We start from the raw sequence: 21,922 nt of genomic DNA, 5'->3' as shown, positions 1-21,922 counted from the left end.
GATTCATCCATCGTTTTGGGATATTAGTCTCTGTAAGCCAAATATATTTATTTCTCCTATGATTAAGACTTGATTGTCCACCAAAACAATTTCTTCCAAGATTTCATGGAGGAATGTAGCATAAACAATAGCAATAGACCTATGGCCCGAACATTCTTAAAAGTAGGTTCACATTTCATATCATGGAAATATTTTCTAAATAATCAATGTGTTATAGCATGTGATTATTGCTAAAGGTTGAATCAATTATTCAGAGGCCCATTTGTTACATGGACTGTAAATGAACGAGGTTGGTAATCTAGCTCTTACATGCTAGTAAATGTGGACTTATGATAAGGGTCTTAATAAAGGAATAAAATAGTGGATGGTGAGCCACATTGAGGAAGTCTAGATACACCAACATAGTGCTAAAGAGCAAGTCAAAAAATGTAACAATTTCTCTTGTACATATGTGTAGTTTCTTTTATATTGTAATCCATGTTCAATAATTTATATTCAACACTTTGGATAGTCATTTATTCACAAGATGAAAGTGACTCATAATCAAGAACTAGAATGTGGGGTTTTAAATTTTATTTTAGTATAAATCATCCCTTATTCCTATAAATCACCTATCATTAGAACATTGTACCTCTCTATTTATGCAATGTGGAAGCTCATATATAAACTAAATTGAGAGGATTTGTCACTGTTACAATCACATTTTTTAGGACCTTCCTATTTGTTGTTGGTGATTTTAGTATTTATATGGGCCATAAAGTATCAAGGAAGTGAAAAGGGTGTTTTCGTCCAATGTAAATGGTTAAAAGTTAGAGAAATCCACCCTTTAAAAGAGAGTATGTATTATAATTCCTTGTGAGGAGACCAAAAGAAATATTTCATAAGCTAATCCTAATACATTTAATAAACAAATATATTTAAATAAAATGTGTTGTTATATATATATATATATATATATATATATATATATATATATATATATATATATATATATATATATATATATATATATATGTGATTATGTCCTAGATCTGCCCAAAATTGAATTAGGGGGTCTAAGAAAATTTGTGCTTGTCTTTTATAATAAATATTATCTTACAACAAGAGGTAATCATTTGTGTTCCAAGTAGGCATATTATAAGTTATTCAATCCATGGTATTTGATTCATAATCCATTTACATATTAAAATTGAAAGATAAGCTTAATTCAATGATTAGAGGAAAAAATGTTAGAAACACTTTCAAGTCAAAAGTTGTCTTGAACACAAAAGTGAATTGCAAAATACTTGCTTAAAATTGAATAAACATGTGAAATGAGTCAAAGTAAGTCAAGAAATTGTCAGCACACTTTGGGGTGCATGATCTATAATACCTAACACCTAGGTCACATTAAATTATGTGAGTAAGAAAATGTGGATAAAGTATAAAAATGTTTATAAAGCATATCTTAGGAAAAGGGGTATAACCATGAATAAAAAGATCAAGTTAAAACACTTGAGTGGAACTTGCATGATAAAAAAATCATCACTCATCACATGGTTGACACATTATAGTTAGTGTATGATGTTCAAACTTAAATAGATATGAAAGATTAGTTGATTGATACACTTAAAAATAATTAAGATTAAAAAGTAAGATTAAATTGATGACATTCTTGATGCAACATTTACAACTAAGGTAAATGCAATTTGTGATACAAATGAAGTTCTAGAAGGTTGATGTAAGTTGTGACATGGAAGAACTACAAGAGAAATTGTATGCAGTATATGATACAAGTATCTTATCCAAAATATTTATGTAGCTAGAAATGAAATGATGAAAGTTATAAATAAAAATTGTGGCATGCAAGAAATAATGTAGTTGGTAAATACTCACTCTGATGTAGCGGGCCTGATAGATATAGAATAATGTAGTGAATTGATGAAGGAAACAATGATTGAAGATGAGGGACAAGAAGAAGGAGAAAATGAAAACACTAAGAACAAGAAATATTAATAAACACAATAGCAATGTCAAGAGGTTTCCAAGATTTTTCTTAGAAATTGAGAACAAGTATCATTCAATAGAAATTGAGAACAAGCATCATTCTATAGAAATCGACATGGATTGGTATATGAGAAACAAAAAAAACTTGCATATTCCAAACTATTCAAAACCAATTATGTTTGTAAGCACAATATTTTTGAAGTTGTCCAAATCTTGGTAATAAGCGTCAACATTGTCAAAAATTTAGTCACATGGAGAATTGTCGTTTTGATCTTGTCTTGTGTCTTCATTATGGGAAGAAAAATCAACTATCATTTTTCTAAAGCATAAGCATATGAAGGAGACAATTCATTATGAATGGATAAATTCATGGATATGGAATCAAAAGGTAAAGAAACTCCATAACTCTTACTACCTACTTAAGATAGAGGTAAAGCCAGAGTAGGAAGAATAAATGACAAAGGGAAGAAACTATAAATAGTTATTTCAGATGATTTTGGTTAGAGATCATCCAAAACCACCTCATTGTTTAAGTAAAAATAGTTAATTGTTAACCTTAATTACTATTACCAATGGAACATGGCTAATGGATTACCAAAAAAACACGAAATCAATTGAACATGGTCAATAGTCAAACCATAAACGCCACTAAATGAAGTGAATATAGTTATTGATAGGAAAGATAAAGAACCCAAATAATAAATCATAAATCATTGAAGGAGAAAAGAATCTAAGCCTCTACCTTTGATGCTATAAAGTATTAACTATTTAAAAACAAAAGAATCTGAATCCAAAGCTTTGACCCCTTTCACAATCTTCTCACCCTGCATTTGATAGAGGGAAATCATATATTAAGATTTAATTTTCTATGTCCTAAAAATAAACAGAAGGTTAAATAAACATTAAGTAATTCCATCATAGCAACTCTTATCCTCAAGATCATTGATAAATGGAAAAAGTGGGAGTGGTCAAACATAGTAATTGTTCAATTCTATAAATTAGCATTTTTTGAAGAATACCTTCACTGAAGCATAATTCAATGGTTTTATATCGAGGATGAAAAAAGTTATTGGTATAATTATTTAGAAACATTAAAGGGGAGAACATTGGAATGTGACTCCCTAGACAATCACAAAGAGAGAGACCACATTGATATGAATTGTAAACCTTATATTTGATGAGGTGTTGTCATTACTAGCTGAAGAGTTGTCAATGAAATCTTAATCTAAATATGTTGAACTGTTGTACCATAAATTTATATCATGAGATCAATACAAGTTTTTGAGATTAATTGAAGTATTTTCTACAATTTCCTTATCATATTTCTCTGCTTCTTAATTATTAAAATCAAATTTGCTTAAGAAAATAATATATATATATATATATATATATATATATATATAGTAAAAGTGCATTTTCCTCTTTTATTTGGGCACCTATAAGTAACACTAATTTTAACATTGAGATGAAAAAAACATTACTAATATCACTAATTTTTTAATTTAAAATTGTTTGGGTTTAAAATTATCATTTTTAGTTTATAAATTATTTAAAAAATTGTAATTACAATTTTATAAGGATTGATGAAGACAATATATATGTTAGGGCTTTATTTATTTTGATATTAAACTATTTACAATAGATATGAGACATGATAATATAATTAAATTTTAATTTAAAACATATCATTTCTAATTATATGATATTTTATTATTTATATATATAAAAGTTTAGGGTACAAATAGTTTTTTTGAAATACAAACACAACAAAATTTATTAAATTACCTAACAATTTTATAAATAAATAAATATAAATAGTTATATTAAAAAAATAATATAAAACATTTGAAATTCAAAATAAAAAAATATAATTCTAATTAATTAAAAAAATATTTTTCTTGTCCATCGCATAATGCAGTTATATTGCTCTTGGAAGTCTAATTATGTGCATAAAATGCTATAAAAGGCAACTGGATACATATTTGCGGTATTGTTACGATTGGAGCAATACTTTAGGTTACTTTGTGAATTGTCTCATAATTATGTGTATAAAATGGCAAAAGTAAACCATGTAGGGCAACTGCATATATATTTGTGGTATTGTTATAATTGGAGCAATAATTTAGATTACTTTGTGAATTAGGGTGTGAGATAAACAAAGTTAAATAATGTAAGTAAACAATTTTTCTTACTACAAGGAATATATATGTTTTGGTAATGAATATATATGTTTTGGAGGGCTGAATAATAAGGTTATAAATTATTATAATAAATATTTTCACATGATTGGTAGAATATACTAAATATTTTTATATTATTGATGGGAATTAAAGTTAAGTAAAAATAATAATTATTTATTTCCGCGTAGCTACTAAGGCATGGCATACATACTCTACCTTTTTCTGGTTTTGAACTTGTAATCTTTGAAGAGGAAACACATGGTCTTAACCATTAAACCGCTCAAACTGTATATCACATTTAAAAATTACTAACTTTTAATTAACATTTAAAATAATAACATTTAATCCCAATCCTGTGAACTAAACCCAATCAACTGTATAAACCAACATTTTAAAAATTTGCTGTAAGAAACAAACATATTCGATACACTAATTTAATAGTATTAGTGATATTAAAAATTAAACTATTATTATAATATTAGTTATTTTAACAACACCAAACCATTCAAACTACATTTTACAAAGTGTATACCTTTATCCTTCTTAAGAGCTCTTAATTTCAGTATATATAATGGATATTAGCATTAAATTAATAATTAAAAAATATAATTAATAAATAATAAATTGAATAAATTTAAAAATAAAATTAAATATATTATAAGCTTAAATTTAATTAAAGTATAAATATTAAAATTTTACTATTAAATAAAAAAATCTTATGAAATGTACTTACTGAAGTACTGAACTAGAAGTCTTAGGTTTAGATCTTGTGTTAACCCCCTCTCTAAATCGGTATAAAAGTTAAACATATAAAAATGTAATCCTACCAAACTTTAAAAGAAAATCTCAAATATATCTAATGACAGGTGCCTGCAAAATGGATAATTCGCCTACAGGAGTGTCTATATCAACCCCACCTGCATGTACAGACCTTGATTTTGATTTTTTTTTCAGAGAAAAAAACCAACATAGATTTATATTAAGAAAATATAAAGATCCTCCATACATAAGGCTGCAGATTCAGCTGAAAAGAAGCCCCACATGTTTTGAAAAAAAGAAATAAGTTTAAGGATAGTCCGAAAGCTCCATATCAGAAGCAGGAAAAAACCTACACATCACATCTATTTTATTTATGTGTAGATGTTTTTAATTTCTGGACGGCCAGGATTAACCCCAACTGAATATGTTTAGTGTGACTTTGAGATCCATGATTGTGGCAGTGGAGAGTGTGAAGTGTTGTCACTGAAATTTTTTATGAATTTCTCTATCAAATTTCTCTAAAATCCGACAGGAATTTATTGAAATCACATGCTTAACAGGTAATCAATCATGTGCAGTGGAAGTGCACTAAAATCCATATACAAAATCAAAAAACGAATTTAAATAACACAAATAAAAATTTCACGTCAAATTTTTTTCCACCAAATTCTGAAATTCACACAGTAAAAACAAGTCTTTTTTTTTTTTTTTTTGAAATACTTGACCTCGATAGCAGTGAAATGGCAACGCAGGCGGCAGTGTGACATGCGGTGAGAGGGCAGAATGAAGATGTGGGCGTAGAGTATTAAGTTAAAAGTATTGTACTCAGAACGTTAATTTTGAAAGTTTAATTTTAGAAATTGTATGTTAAAATTAAACTTAAAATACAAGATAAAATTTAAATATTAAATTACTATTAAAATTGAAAATTAAATTTTGTATTAATATTTAAAAATTAAAAATGAAATTAAAAATTAAAAATTAAAAATAAAAAATTAAATTAATATAAAAATTAGAATTACCATTTAAAATTAAAAATTGAAAGTTTCAAATTGAAAATTCAAACCAAAATAAAATTAAAATTTAAAATAGAAAGTAATATTAAAAGTTTAAAATTTAAAATTGAAAAAAAAAAAAAAAATTATTGAAATGAAAAAAATTAATGAAAATGGAAAAAATTAAATTAAATGAAGAATTGATATGAATAAAGTTAAAATTTAAATTTTTAACATGAATGTTAAAAATAAAAAATTAAATGGAAAAATTCAAATTTAAATTGAAATGAAAACTTTAATGTAAATGAGAAATTAAAAAAATTTAAATGAAAAATTTGATTTAATTTAATTTCAGGGAGGCTTTGTTATTTACCCTGGTAAGCTTTGACGACACGAACCCTAAACTGCTGCGGAGTGCGATGAAATCGAGGCTTTGTTAATTGATCAGCTACCACCACATGTGGGAAGCCCAGTCAGCCACTTATCGTACCGGTGATGTGGCAATTATGTGGGAAGCCTAGTCAACCACTTATCATAACTTATCTCCCAAAAGTACATAGCACAGATACAAAACTGCAAACCCAAAATGGTTTAAAAAGTTTTAAACAAGTTTCTCTTAATAGGATTACATTTCTCAACTAAATTATATAGAATAAAACATTTGCTAAGAATATCTATGAAAATTTTCAAAAAAATGGAAATAAATTCCCGTTAATTTACTTTAGTTATGTTTATGTTATAATAAACTAATGTTTAACTCATTTTCAATTTATAAAATACATTCTACATTAATTTTAATTAAGAAATTGATTTGAATTGGATCCATGAAGATAATTAAAGTGCCATGACTGTATTCAAATCTGGATAAAACTTTGAATTCAAGAGCACAGAACAATCAGGAAAACCTCTGAAAGTTGGCAACCAGCGAAGAACGACAAGTACTTTGGTCAAAGCGCGCTAACCAAGGCCCATGGAGACCGCACAAGAGGCGAAATTAGCACCTGGGAAGCCCGGATCGAGAAAATGAGGTAGTTTCTGATGTGCGATTAGTGCTAATTGCGCATCGCTGGGCAAAACCCCTCGAGAAGGAGAGGCCCATAGTGCTCGGTTGCATGAGAGCAGGGAACACTGTGGGGAAAGCGCTAAAGGCTAAAGGCAAGACCCGCGCTCCAAAACCGATAGTATTCATCGGGGGCACCCTTGGGCGGTGAGTGGATTTGGAGAAAAATGAGTGATTCCACTCAGTGTTTGACGCGTGGTAAGCGGGGGAGAGAGAAAACCGTCGCTCATCACGCACTAACGGTCGAGCAAGTCAACCATGCGAAATGAGTGAATGGCGTTGGATCTGGGGGCTCCAGATCTAACGGTTGAGATCGTGCTCAATGAAAGAACTAGATTAAACAGGGGATTAAGCCGTGATGCATAAGAATTTGAGGTCCGATTTGATCGCTGAGGTGGCGGCGAGTCATTTCTCGACGTAACTGAAGAACCGAACCGATGAGGAAGAGCTGGCATAGTTCACAAGGGGACAAGTGGCCACTCCCTGTGAGTCGTTGATGATGACACAGAAGACAGGGAATTCTAAGTGAACAGCAGCAGGTGATCCAACGGAGGGCGAAAGCGGAAATGAGTAGTCGTGAGACAGAGTGGCTTTAAGCCATGAACACACCAAGAAGAGGACACCGAGAGGGAGAGAAGAGAGGAAGACAGAGCACGAAGAAGCGACAGTAAAGCAAGAAGCATAAGGAGAGAGGGCCAAGCTGACCTACAACATGAGGTAGCATTGAGCAATCCCTGAGAGGATCTATTGGGGAACTGAGCACCACATTGGGCTCCTCCCATTAAAGACTAGAGAGGTCGAAAGCTGGCAAGGCAAAGACTCTGTGTCCACTAGTGGCTTGGGGAATCCAAGAGCTACCCTGCCAAGCATTATGACTGTTCAAGAAACTCAAATTGAGCTCCTCATTGTAATATTCTGCTTTAAAGACACAATAACAGAAGGCCACCACTGAAAGCTGGACCGAAGACGTAGCCCTGGAGGATAGGGTGAACTCCTTATTAATTTTTTGTGTTCTTGTATTTGCTTACTGTGTATTTTTGCTATTTTCCATATTTCTAGTGTTTGTGTATTTTGCAATTTGATCGATCCGTTGCTTAAAATAACATAGACACCCACTAGCACATGAGTCTGTAATACCTCCATTCAATAAATCTTTAACTGAGATCACTCAAGGGTGATTTTCAGATCAAATGGTATCAGAGCTTTAGGCTCTAAAGGTTAGACAAGCTTGTGTTGGTTTAGCTGTTGAATGCTCAGTAGATCAAAGCTCAAATTAGGAGAAGGAGAGTTGGTCGAAATTAATCCTGAAATTGGGAGACTCTACCCTCGGAAGATAATGTCAGAGAAATTTTCTATGGGGCCAGACCCTCAATTCATAGAAAGTTTTCTAGCCATAAAGTTCGTGGTAGAAGAAATGTATAGGGACTTTAGAAAACACAAGGATGAAGATTCATTAGGCTCTAAACAAGACAAAGAAGAAGATGAGTCTCACTTCCATGACCATTCCAAAGGAAAAGGGAAAGAGGAAAGCTTCCTCACACTTCCTAATAGCCCTGTGCATAACAAGAAAGCATCTTTGATGAAACTAGATGTTAAATTTGATTTGCCTACATATGATGGAGAGTTGAATGCAAAAAAGTTGGACAATTGGATTAGACAAATTGATGTTTATTGCAGAGTATAGAACATCGACTTAGACAAGAGCAAGATTCAGCTAGAAAGCCTACGCCTAGGAGGCACTGCCTTGGTTTGGTGGGAAGGCAGGACCCAAGCTGATATGAAAAGACATGGTAAGAATATCTCTGTCTGGAATGAATTTTTTTCTGCAATAAAAAAACAGTTCTACCCATTGGCTTACATGCAACAAGCCATGATGAGTTGGAATACTCTTCGGCAGTTGAAAGGGAAAAGTGTGCAAGGGTATATTCAGAAAGAGAGCATTGATTCTAGGAATCTCACTAAACTCACCAGAGACTCTGTTGAAGTACATTGGTGGTCTACACAGCTACATGAGTCATACCATCCTCATATTTAATTCCACTAGTGTAGATGAGGTATCTGTACAAGCTACTCATCTAGAAGCTAGAGGAAAGAATGGAAATCCAGAAGTTGGGGGACCATCCTAACCCATTGCAAGCAAGAGAAAGGAGAAAAGAAAGTAGAAGTGGAAAGCAAGGAAGGCTAACACTACACAAAAAAGTAAAGCTTCATGCACTCACTGTAAAAAGGATGGGCATGATGATGAGCATTGTTGGATTCTGCATCTAGAGCTGAGACCTAAGAAGTTCGAGGGCAAGAAGAAGAAGACTGTTGTAGCTATTTAGAAAGATTTGGGGTCAGACTCAGGAGATGAAAAAACTATTGCAGCCACAGGTATAAAAGGTAAGAATTTTGAAGCATCTACTAGTAATTCTGCACAATCTATTACTGATGAAGAAAATGAGAGAAAAAGACATAAGCTTTTCCATATTCGAGTTATTTCCAAACATCAAAATATTAATACTTTGTTTGATAGTGGCTCACAAGTAAATCTAATTTCTGAAGCAATTGTAAAGAAATTGGGATTAGCAACTACACCTGACAAGAAACCATACCCATTAGGATGGTTGAATGATAAAGCACAACTACAAGTGACTAGACAGTGCAAACTCAAGTTTTCTTTTGGGTCAGCATTTGTAGATGAGGTTGAGTTAGACATAATTCCTTTGGATATATGTGGAATTGTTTTAGGAAGTCCTTACTTGTATGATAGAAAAGCTATTTTCTATAGAGCTGAAAACAAGTATCTATTTTTCAAATATGGAATCGAATACTTTGTAAGAGCTCATAAGATCAAGAATAATTATACTTTCATAAACTCAGGGCAGATGAAAAGAATTATAAATTCATGCAAAAAATTCTTACTAATGGTTGTAAAGGAAAGGAAACCTGATAAAACCAATGTATTTGAGGACTCTAATGTTGAACAAAAAGCTGATTTAGAAAAGGTTGTTTCAGAGTATGATATCTTGTTTCAAAAACCTAAAGGTCTGCCACCCAAAAAGGAAATAGTACATGATATTATTTTGCAGCAAAATTCTCCTTTGCCTAACATTGGAATGTACAGGTTGTCTTCTTTAGAGAATGTTGAAATCAAGAAGCAAGTGCAGGAGTTGCTTGAGAAGGGGTTCATCATTCCTAACACATCACCATGTGGGTCACCAATCGTTTTGGTGAGAAATAAAGATGGCTCGTGGAGAATGTGCACTGACTACCGAGCACTGAATAAGATAACAAAAAAAATCATTATCCCCTTCCTCACATAGATGATATTTTGGATCAATAGAAGGAAGTTGTTTATTTCACCAAGCTAGACTTGCACAGTGGATACCATCAGGTGAGGGTTGCAGAAAAAGATGCATGGAAGACTGCTTTCAAAACAAATCAGGGATTGTATGAGTAGCCGGTTATGCCTTTTGGCTTGACTAATGCTCCTGCTACTTTCATGAGATTAATGAATGATATACTTAGACCTTTTCTTGACGATTTTGTTATTGTGTATCTGGATGACATTATGATTTTTAGTAAAACGTGGGAAGAACACTTAAAGCATGTTAAGCAGACATTAGATGTTTTCAAAGGAGAAAAACTTCATATTAAACTCTCCAAATGTGAATTTGGCAAAACATCTCGAAATTATTTGGGACATATAGTAGGGGGAGGTGAATTGAAAATAGATCCCTCTAAAGTGGCAGACATTGTAAACTGGACTAAACCCAAGTCTGCTATAGAAGTGAGAAGATCCTTAGGGGCAACACAGTATTGGAGAAAGTTCATTCCTAACTTTTCCCCAATTGCAGCTCCCTTACATGCTTTAACAGGATTGAGCAAGGTGTTATAGTGGGGAGGCAAACATCAGAAAGCCTTCAACACCTTGAAAGAAAAAATTAGTACAACACCTGTATTAGCATTGCCTGATCTGCAAAGACCATTTGAGATCCAAACAGATGCCAGTGACTATGCCATGGGAGCAATGTTGACACAACACGGTAAACCCATATGTTACCATTCTGATACTTTTAATGGTGTAGTAGTTAACTATCCTACATATGATAAAGAATTGTATGTGTTAGTTCACAGTGTGAAAAAGTGGAAACATTACTTAATGGGCAAAGAGACAGTGATACATACTAATCATCAACCACTTCAATATCTACACTCCCAAACTAAATTGCCGTAATCAAGACACTATAGATGGATGGGTTTTCTACAACAGTTTCATTTAGTCATCAGATATAAAATGGGCATACATAATAAAGTTGTAGACATGTTATCTAGACCCATTACAAATGCATCTACTATACTTAAGCATAATTCTGTGCTACATGAAAGCTACATTGAACAATATGCTCAAGATATAGACTTTAAAGATGTATATGCAACTTTGATTCAAGGCAGAAGAGTAGAAGAATTGGATTATCATGTAAAGGACCGACTCTTATACCATTGTGGGAAACTCTACATTCCACAAACTGAGAGAGTAAAGATAATTAGAGAAGCACATACTTCTCTAATATCAGTTCACTTCAGGGTAAGTAAAACAGTTGCACAACTGCAAAGATTTTGTTATTGGCCAAAAATGAATGAGACAGTTTCTATATATGTAAGAGGGTGTACTATGTGTGCTAAAAGCAAGCCCAGTAATATAAAACTAGGCTTATACACTCCATTTCCAGTTCCTTCTCACCCTTGGGAAAGTGTTTCCATGGATTTTGTTGGAGGACTGCCTAAATCTATGAAATGTAATGATTATCTATATGTTGTTGTGAATAGGTTCAACAAAATGTGTATTTTGATACCTTGTAATAAACAAATTACAGCTAAAAAAACTGCAAAATTGTTCTTTGAACATGTATGGGTTCATTTTGGACTACCCACTTCCATTGTATCTGATCGAGACACCCGATTTGTGGGAAAGTTTTGGTCGAGTTTGTGGGAACTGATGGACACCAAACTGAAGAAAAGCACAGCTTTTCATCCACAAATTGATGGCCAGACAGAAGTAGTTAACACGACAGTGATCCAGTTACTCAGAGGATATTGCAGCAAACATCCTAAGCTTTGGGATGAACACTTGTATTATGTGCAACATGCTTACAACAGAGAAAACCATTCTTCTACCCAGAGATCTCCTTTTGAGACTTGTTTTGGTTTCACACCAAGGTCTCCTTTGGATTTTGTCTTTGGTAAAGATACCACAGTTGATGGACACAGTGATGTGGACAAGGAAACTAGGTTCATTGAACAAATCCAGGAGATCCACCAGGCAGTACAAGAACAGCCGGAAAAGAGCCAAGCCAAATACAAGGCTAGGCATGACAAGCATCGGATGGAGCATAGTTTTCAGGTTGGTGACCAAGTCTGGCTATATATCAGCAAAAACATAATGCAAGGTGAAGGTAAGAAGCTAAAGCCTATCAAGTATGGACCTTTTAGGATACTTGAGAAGATTGGTAAAAATGCTTTTCGCCTTGATCTACCAGCTTACATGCACATCTACTCAGTCATAAATGCAGGTTGCTTGAGATTGTTTAAACCTTCTCTGGTTGAGGATCCCGAAGAGCAGAGTCAATTGCCTTCTATTGATGACCTGCTACCTGAATATCTTAATGAATTATAGGAAGACACCATTTTAGATAGGAAGGTGAGGACGACACACAGGGGAGATGTTGAGTGCCTCATAATTGGACTCAAGGGTTCAAAGTTGAGCAATGTAAAGTGGATTGAGATTGGAAAAGTGAGACAATTGTACCCTCACTTAGTCGATGTTTGAAAACCAACTTTTGGTGGTTCAAAATATTTTTCAGTGGGAAGGCCATGATCCGAATTGGATCCATGAATATAATCAAGGTGCCATGACTGTATTCAGATCTAGATAAAACTTCGAATTCAAGAGCACAAAACAATCAAGAAAACCTTCGAACAGTCGCAATTGGCAACCAATGAGGAATGACGAGGCCCTTGGTCAAAGAGCGCTGACCGAGGCCCATGGAGACCCCGCAGGAGGTGAAACTAGCACCTGGGAAGCCTGGATCTGGAAAAGGAGGCAGTTTCTGATCGCGCATAGTGTCGTGCAAAACCCCTCTAGAAGGAGAGGCCCCAAGTGCTCAGTCGCATGGGAGCAGGGAAAACCGTGGGGAAAGCGCTAAAGGCTAAAGGTGGGACCCGCACTCCAAAATCGGCGGTATTCATCAGGGGCACCCTCGGGCGGTAAGTGGATTTGGAGAAAAATGAGCGATTCCAGTCAGTGCCCGACGCGGGGCAAGCAGAGGAGAGAGAAAACCGTTGTTCATCGTGCACTAACGATCGAGAAAGTCAACCGCATGAAATGAGCGAATGGCGTCGGATTTGGGGGCTCTAGATCTAACGGCTGAGATCTCGCTCGATGAAAGAACCGGATTAAACAAGGGATTAAGTCACAATGCATAAGAATTTGAGGTCTAATTTGACCACTGAGGTGGCGGACGAGTCATTTCCCGACGTAACTGAAGAACTGAACCGACGAGGAAGAGCTGGCGCAGTTCGCAAGGGGACAAGTGGCCACTCCCTGTGAGCCATTGATGATGACGCAGAAGACAGGGAATTCCAAGTGAACAACAGTAGGCGATCCGACAGAGGGAGGAAGTGAAAACGAGCAGTCGTGAGACAGAGTGGCTTTAAGCCATGAACACACCGAAAATAGGACACCGAGAATAGGACATCGAGAGGGAGAGAAGAGAGGAAGACAGAGCATGAAGAAGCAACAGTAAAGCAAGAAGCAGAAGGATAGAGGGCTGAGCTGACCTGCAGCATAAGGCAGCATCGAGAAATCCCTGAGAGGATCTGTCGGGGAACTGAGCACCACATTGGGCTCCTCCCATTAAAGACCAGAAAGGTCGAAAGCTGGCAAGGCAAAGAGTCTGTGTACTCTAGTGGCTTGGGGAATCCAAGAGCCACCTTGCCAAGCATTATGTTTGTTCAGGAGACTCAAATTGAGCTCCTCATTGTAATTCTCTGCTTTAAAGACACAATAATAGAAGGCCACCGCTGAAAGCTGGACCAAAGACGTAGCTCTGGAGGATAGGGTGAAGTCCTTATTAATTTGTTGTGTTCTTGTATTTGCTCACTGTGTTTCTCTGTTGTTTTCCATATTTCCAGTGTCTGTGTATTTTGGAATCTCATCGATCCATTGCCTAAAATAACATAGAAACCCACCAGCACATGAGTTTGTAATACCTCCATTGAATAAATCTTTAACTGAGATCACTCATGGGTGATTTTCAGATCAGAAATACTTTATATAATTAATTATAAAGATGTAATCTAATTTAATGAACAATCTAATCTAAAGGTTTTAAGAGGCACGGTTTCTAGCATAGTGGAAACTAAGGTTTGATACAGATGGCTTCGAGAGGGGGAGGGAGAAAGGTTGCTCCTATTAGAATGTGGTTATGGACAAAGGGAAGGGGGTCAGGATGGGCTTCAGGGAGCATTCAATAGGTATGTCAGAGAATGTCCATGAGTCAACAAAAGTAGGTGGTAAAGGACAAAAAACAAATGAAGATCGGGGCCCAATAGGGAAGTAGACGAAACAACTGCAACAATAAAAGTCAAAAGGGTCCATAGGGTTGCTTAAGCCAAAAACAACAGTAATCCCACGACACTGATTATCAATCCCCAGAGCCAAGCCTTTAGGGAATGAATGAGGTCGTATGCAGTCATATTCAAATTTATGGGTCTTTGGCCCACAGAAAAATATTTGTGTGACTCCATCAAACACCATTGGAAACTAAGTGGAGAAATCAAACTACACCTAGGGTCAACAGGTTTCTTCACAGTGGTATTTTCTAATATGGAAGACCAAGACTAATTTTTATATAGTGGTCCTTATTTCTTTGCTTCAGTTGGTTTGTACATGAGGCCATGGATGGATAATTTCACCCTGGAGAAGGAAACCTTTACATGCGTCCCAGTTTGGGTCAGGTTGTATTTCCTTCCCCTTGACTATTGGCTTCCTACAACCTTAAAGCTGATAGGAGATTCTTTGGGTAAATTCATTAAAATCTCATAAGCAACTTTACAAGGTAGATATACAACATATGCAAAAATATGTGTTGAAATGGATGTCTCAGGGGCCCTGCCACAAGCAGTCAAGCTACATTTCTGGGACGAATTCTGGTTACAACCGATGGACTATGAACAAATCCCTTTTAGATGTAGAAGGGGACATGAACATGGCCACTTGATAAGGGAATGCCCATTAAGAAAATTAGAATAGCATAATAAAGAGATAGAATGAAAGGATGCGGAGGTTTTTTTCATACCCACCCTAAGGGGAAGATCTAATAGTAGACAACAACAACGAAATTAGGGAAAGAAATCTCAGACAAATAGCTTTGAAGTTATAGGCGAGTTAACCCCATAGGGACAAGGGGGGGAAGAAGAGGACAATGAGAAGAAAGGAGAAGGTAGAGAGAAAGAAATGGGACAACCGAATGGAGACTATGAACAAAAAGGAGATATCTCATATCTATCAAAATATTTTGAGGGAAATGCGGAAATGACCCCAAGAAAAGTAGGAATAAAGGGTTCAGAATTTCAAGAGATAATCGAGAGAGAAGGAATTGAAATCCAGGATATAGTGGAACATGCAGATAAACAAGGAATAGAAGTAATCGACATGAATCAAATGGATAGAACTCAATATCTATACCTAATGAGAGAAGAGACAAGATTATGAGGGAAAAAAAGACAACATCCAAAAAAAGAAGGGGGATCTCAAAAGCGATCTCATTTAAGAGTGAAAGCAATGGGATCTTATACAATTCTAGAGCCATGGTAGAGCCAAAGGAAAAGAGGGATGAAAATAAATAATGTAGCCCTCAAGGAACTGAGAGAAATGTTAATAAACTCAAGTAAGATGAGAGCTCTAAGCTCGCCCTCCCTAAACAATAGTTAAATCATGAAAGTTTTATCATGGAATATAAGAGGCATCAACATCCTTAGAAAACAAAGGTTGTTAAAGAAAAATCTAAGAAAAAAGACTAACAGGGTGGTAGGGAACAATGTGAATAACCATCTCAGAGTGCAGGTGGAAGCACAGGGCGTGGTAGGGGGAATAACCATCTCCTCGAACCCCCAATCCTTGATCTTACTAGATTCTAAAGCCAATAGATCATACTTATCTATAGAAATGCAGGTTATAGGAACCCATGCCACAATGATGTTTACGAAAGTTTATGGGCCTCAAAGAATTGAGGAGACGATCAAGCTTTTGCAAGATCTTAGGATGATAAAGAGTACGAAAGGGAACCTAACTTTGGTTGTGGGGGACAACTTCAATATGATAACCTATCTATCGGATAAAAAAATTGACCAAAGAAGAGCAGATAGAGATTTTTAATCATTTAAAGAATTCGTTAAGGAGACCAACCTCATTGATATGGAAACTGTGAATGGATGCTTCACTTGTAGTAATAAGCAGGGAGGGCATCATCAAGTTTCATCCAAGCTTAACATTTCTTTGATATTAGAAGATTTACTGATGAGAGGGGTAGATGCGGCAGCAAATATCCTTCCTGTGGGGGATCTGACCATTGGCCAGTGTTGTTAATGCTATAGTTGGTAGGTACCCCCAAAAATAGGCCCTTTAGATTTTAAGCCTTCTTGTTAGAGCACCCTGCCTTCAAGGAGAATATTAAAGCATGGTGGGTGGAAAAGATCCCAATGACAGGATCGAAGATGTAAACGTTGTGAGCTAGATTAAAACACATTAAGATGAAACTAAAGCAGTGGAATAAGATGGAATTTGGGAACATATTCGAAGTGAAAAAGCAATTGGAACAGAAAATGCAAGCACTACAACAACAATTGATCTATGAAGGTTACTCAGAGGGAGGCCAAGAAGAGGAAAGGGAATTACTATCAAAGTGGGAGGAGAGATGCAGCCAAGAGGAAATCCTATGCAGATAGAAATCGTGAGTGTTATGGCTAAGGGATGGGGAGAAAAAACACAAAATCCTTTCACCGGTCAACAATCAAGCATAGGAACTCCAAAAAAATCCTTAGAATAACGGATGAGAGGGGGAAACCTTTGGCAGTCACCAATACATTAAGGAGGTCCTAGTCTAGCACTTCCAAAAGATAGGTGGAAATCCCTAGGTGGAGAGAGGAGAAGGTATTCAAATAAATGTGAGGCATATCCCGAAGGTGCTCACTAATGAGCGCAACAAAAAATTAAACAAATTGGCCTCTATGGAGGAAACAAAAAATTAAACAAATCGGCCTCTATGGAGGAAGTGGCTGTGGCACTGAATGAAATAGCTAATGGGAAAGCCCCTACCCCAGAAGGATTTACCATATATTTCTTCAAAGCCTACTGGGAAATTGTCAAAAATGATATATACGAGGTGGTGGTTGACTCCCAAGGATCAAAAACAATTCTCAAAGCTTTGAATTCGATGTGTATAACCCTTATCACCAAGGAAGAATTGGCTAGTACCCCTGAGAAGTTCAGGCCTACAACATTGTGCAATGTTTTATATAAAATCATAAACAAAGTAGTAGCTAATAGGTTGAAAACAAGTCTTCCTTCTCTAATCTCAGAGGAACAATCAAGTTTTGTGGAGGGGAGACAAATTTTGGACAATGTAATCCAGACGCATGAAGTTGCTCACTCGTTGAAGACCTTGAAAAAGGATGGTATGGTAATGCAATTAGATTTATCTAAATCCTATGCTAAGATCAGCTGGGAGTACATCGTAGTGGTGTTATATGATTTTGGCTTCGATGATCGCTGGACCAACTAGATCATGGAAATGGTCTCATCCCTTAATTATTCAGTTATTCTTAATGGAGACTGATCTAAACCTTCCTTCCTATCCAGAGAAATTTTCCAGGGGCACCCATTATCTCGCTTCCTATTTATCTTAATGATAGAAAGACTTGGGAGGGAAATAGGAGTGACTAAGAGAGAAGGGGATATTATAGAACTGAATTTGTATGAGAATGCTCAGGCGACCACTCATCAACAATTTGTTGATGACACCATGTTGCATGGCATCCCTATGGTAAAGGAGGCCCAATATTTCAAAATCATTCTAGATACCTTCATGAAGGCGTCAGGTATGGAATTAAATCAGTTAAAGTCAATTATTTTCCTTTCTAACACTCACATTGCTATCCAAAGAAATCTTTCAGTTATCCTAGAGTTCCAAAGGAAATCCCTCCCTTTGAGCTATTTAGGAGTTCCCTTAACAACACAAGCCTGGAAGAAATCTAACTTGGGAAAGGGTAATATCTAACTTGGAGGACAGGGCCAATAGATGGATAGTGAGAACACTGAATTTGTCAAGTAGATTGGTGCTAGTTAAGGTGGTGCTTTAGGTTATGCATATGCTATCTGTTCTTCCTGGGCCTAAAGGAGCTCTCCAAAAAATAAAGGAGGTCCAAAGAAAATTCTTGTGGTGAGGGGTAATGGAAAAAACAAAATGGGCATTAGTGGCGTGGAACACAATCTATAAATTGAATCATGTCAGGGGCCTTGGGATGCAAGATTAAGGGGTAATTAACATGCAAATGGGGCTAAATTATGGCGGAAATGGTCAACAGGAGGGGAGACGCCATGGGAAAAATTATGGGAAGTTAAAGACACCCCTAGTTCTCAGCTCAAAGACCTATTAAGACTCATGGGTTCAATTGAGGGGTCGACTATATCAAACATGGAATGGAATAACAGAGAAATTATACATAAACACAACTTTTGGGAAGTAAGAAATCGAAAAGATGCCCTATTCGGGGAGGATTCCTAGCAACAACAAATGAAACTTAATAAACTAGAATGTCTGAGTCTTCAGGAAACCATAGAGAGATAGGAGTACAAGGAAGTCCACCAATTCTGGGCTCAATGACTAGCAAACAACAAGTGGAGAACTTGGAATTTAAACATCCTCCACCAGGAAAATCTGAGAGATCTAGAGATTCAAGATGTTGCAGAGGAACTAAATAGAAGACAAATCCTATCAAATGAAGATCGGGACCAACTCCTGTGGGGGAAACAAGATGGGGGAGATTTCAACATCAAGGAAGCCAGGGGTTAGCTTCAAAATGAACATCTCAAAATCCAGGACGGAACTTGGAGTAAATTATGGGCGACCTATCACTGTCCCAAAATTAAAATGTTACTCTGGTCAATTTTACATAGAAATGTGGTAACTTGGGAGAATCATTTTAACAAAGGGATGATTGGACCTTCATGGTGCTATCTATTAGAAAATCAGAGAGATGCACAAGATTAAATCAAATCTCATTCTTTTACCAAACTGTGTTTCAAAAAAGTATTTTCCCTTCTTTAACCAAATACACCTTTTTACAAACAATTTTTAACATTCACCCAAAAAAAAGATATTTAACTCCTTATACCACTTAAATTCTCTTTCACCATGAAAAATGAATCCCATACATCTTTTGGGATTGGTTGTACACAGTTCCACTAAGCCTCACAACTGGGCCATTTAATCTTATGGAGTGCTAGTTAAACTATTTGATTCATTGGCAACATTGACCACGTCTCCTTGTTGCCATAGTTATGAGAATCCTTTCATTCGTGAATCTCCCTTTACTTGTGAATGTCATCCATAGAAAGCTGCAGAGGATTTCACATTATCACATTATGTCTTGCAACACTGCAAGTGTTTTTAACTAAATCTACCTACTGTATTAGCATGATATCTGAAAGACGTAGTAGTATTTGTGCAAGGAATTGAAGAGAAGTTTATCTCGAAAAGTGCATGCTTTTAAGCCCCCCCAAAAAAAAAATCTTAATGCTGAGGAGTTGGTGTGCCCAATTGATTGCACATTGTGTGAGTTTGTTTGAAGCCGCATTTCACCACAGTTGCAGCTATTGTATGTCTGGTGTGCATTTGCAACAAGTTGTAAAGCGGAATGTGGGGTTGAAATGTGGGGTTGAATTGTTATTTGTGTTTTCACAAAGCAAGTATTTCTTAAGATTCATTCTTTGGCTTATTTGGGAAATTTCTATGGAGAAGTCTCACTTATATTTGAAGATCTGTTTTCATGATGTTGGTCTAGTTATATTATTTAAAAAAAAGTAGTGTTGTTTCTAGGAGATAATAGATCCCTTCAAGTTCAAGAATACAAAGTAATAGGTGAGATGTTGCCTAATGGAAAAGAGAGACAAATCCATGATGTGATGTATGTTCCTGGGATAAAAAAGAATTTAATTTATGTTTCTACTATCGTTGATCAAGATCTACAGGTGGAATTTGTTAAATCACAGTGTGTTGTTAAGGATCTCCACAAGGTTATTCCCAAAGGTACCAGAGTTGGAGGCTTGTATAAGCTGAATGTGACTAGGACATGGCATCAAGCATAGAATGAGCATGGAGCATACTATTATCAGAATATGGGTGAACACAACCTGAGAGTTCAAATTTAGTGGTGAGAGATTTCATTGTTTTATCTTTTGTCGACTACAAAATGAAGTTGTATGATCTGATGTAGCTTCTTATTTCTCAATTATGGTGGAATTAAGTTTCTAACATAGCCATTTTGTTTTTCAATGGGTCGGAAAAGTAAAATTAAACAATTTTGAAGAGAATTTAAACAGTTTAGGAGAAAGTATCATGGTGCTGAGGTGGAAATGAAATGCAGTGAGAAAACTCATGAGACTCTAGAGGAAAAATTGTGGATGATCCAGCCATAGCAGATGAATTTTCAATTAAATTTGGTGAAGGATATTTGTTTTATGAAAATGAATTACAAGTTATATTTGAAAAGTATTTGATTGATAAACTATTGTTTTCCATTGATAATAAAGTGGAATAATATGAAGAGGAAATTGTAACAACCATTAAAGGGACAAGAAAGTCTGAAGATGTCAAACTTGATTATGATGCAAAGATAAAGCTTATTGAAGAATGGTTTGAGAAACCTTTTGAACAAATTGATGCAGGTCTCAAAGCAATAACCAAAATTAGTGAAGGCTCTTGAAAATGAGCATAATGGTAAATCAATGAATGATTCATATGATATGGAAATGGAATCAGTAGAGGACAATTTGAAGAAGTTCCTGGTATTTTAATGTATTGGAGCCCACAGGAAATAAAACATTATTATGGATTAATGAGGCAACAACCAAGTAAACATGAAACTAGTGATGATGAAAATGAACTTGTTGAGAAAGTAGTTGAGATGAATTGGTATCTTCCTAGTTGGAATAAGAAGCAATATCCTTACTTCATGATCTGGAGTAAGAAGAAAACTAAACAGGTTGAAAGTGTTAGAGTTTGGAGCAGCAAGTTGAAGAAGAAATTTCATCAATATGTTGATCCAAAGAAAGTCAAAATGAAGCCATATTCGTAAGCCTAGTTGATAATGAGACCAACAGCCATTGTTATGAATTGTTGAAAATCCATTTCTCCATTAAGGGGAGGTGTTGGAATAATGTAGAAATGGAAGTGTCTAGTAACGTGATAGGTTTGTTGAGTTGTCTTATTAGATGTATGTGAGTTACGATATGTTCTAGAAGTCATTGATTTCCAGTGTAAGTGAGTTGTAGCTGAGTCATAGACTCTACTTTACATGTTGTTATGTTGATTGAGTCTAGTGATCCCATCATTATATAATGGGACACATTCTGATGTATGTAATGAGGCAGTGTGAGCAGGCTTAGGCTTGAATTAATAAAGTGTTCCGTTGTGTTAACTCTATATTTTCTAATACTATCTATGTGAGAGGGAAGAAGAAAGTCTTAACCACCTACTAAATACCTCTAGATACACGAAACCTCTATGGGATTGGTTGAATATCATCTTCAAACAAACTCACAGATATAAGGAAAGTATACAAGAAAAAATTAAAAAATGGAGGTTACAATACACCGAGAATGAAGTGGTGAACATGAC

Source organism: Pinus tabuliformis, chromosome 5_1 (genome assembly GCF_031772625.1).
Source record: "Pinus tabuliformis cultivar Carrire ecotype Pingquan chromosome 5_1, CPIR1, whole genome shotgun sequence".
NCBI classification, from domain to species: Eukaryota; Viridiplantae; Streptophyta; class Pinopsida; order Pinales; family Pinaceae; genus Pinus; species Pinus tabuliformis.
Note: the sequence above shows the minus strand (reverse complement) of the source record.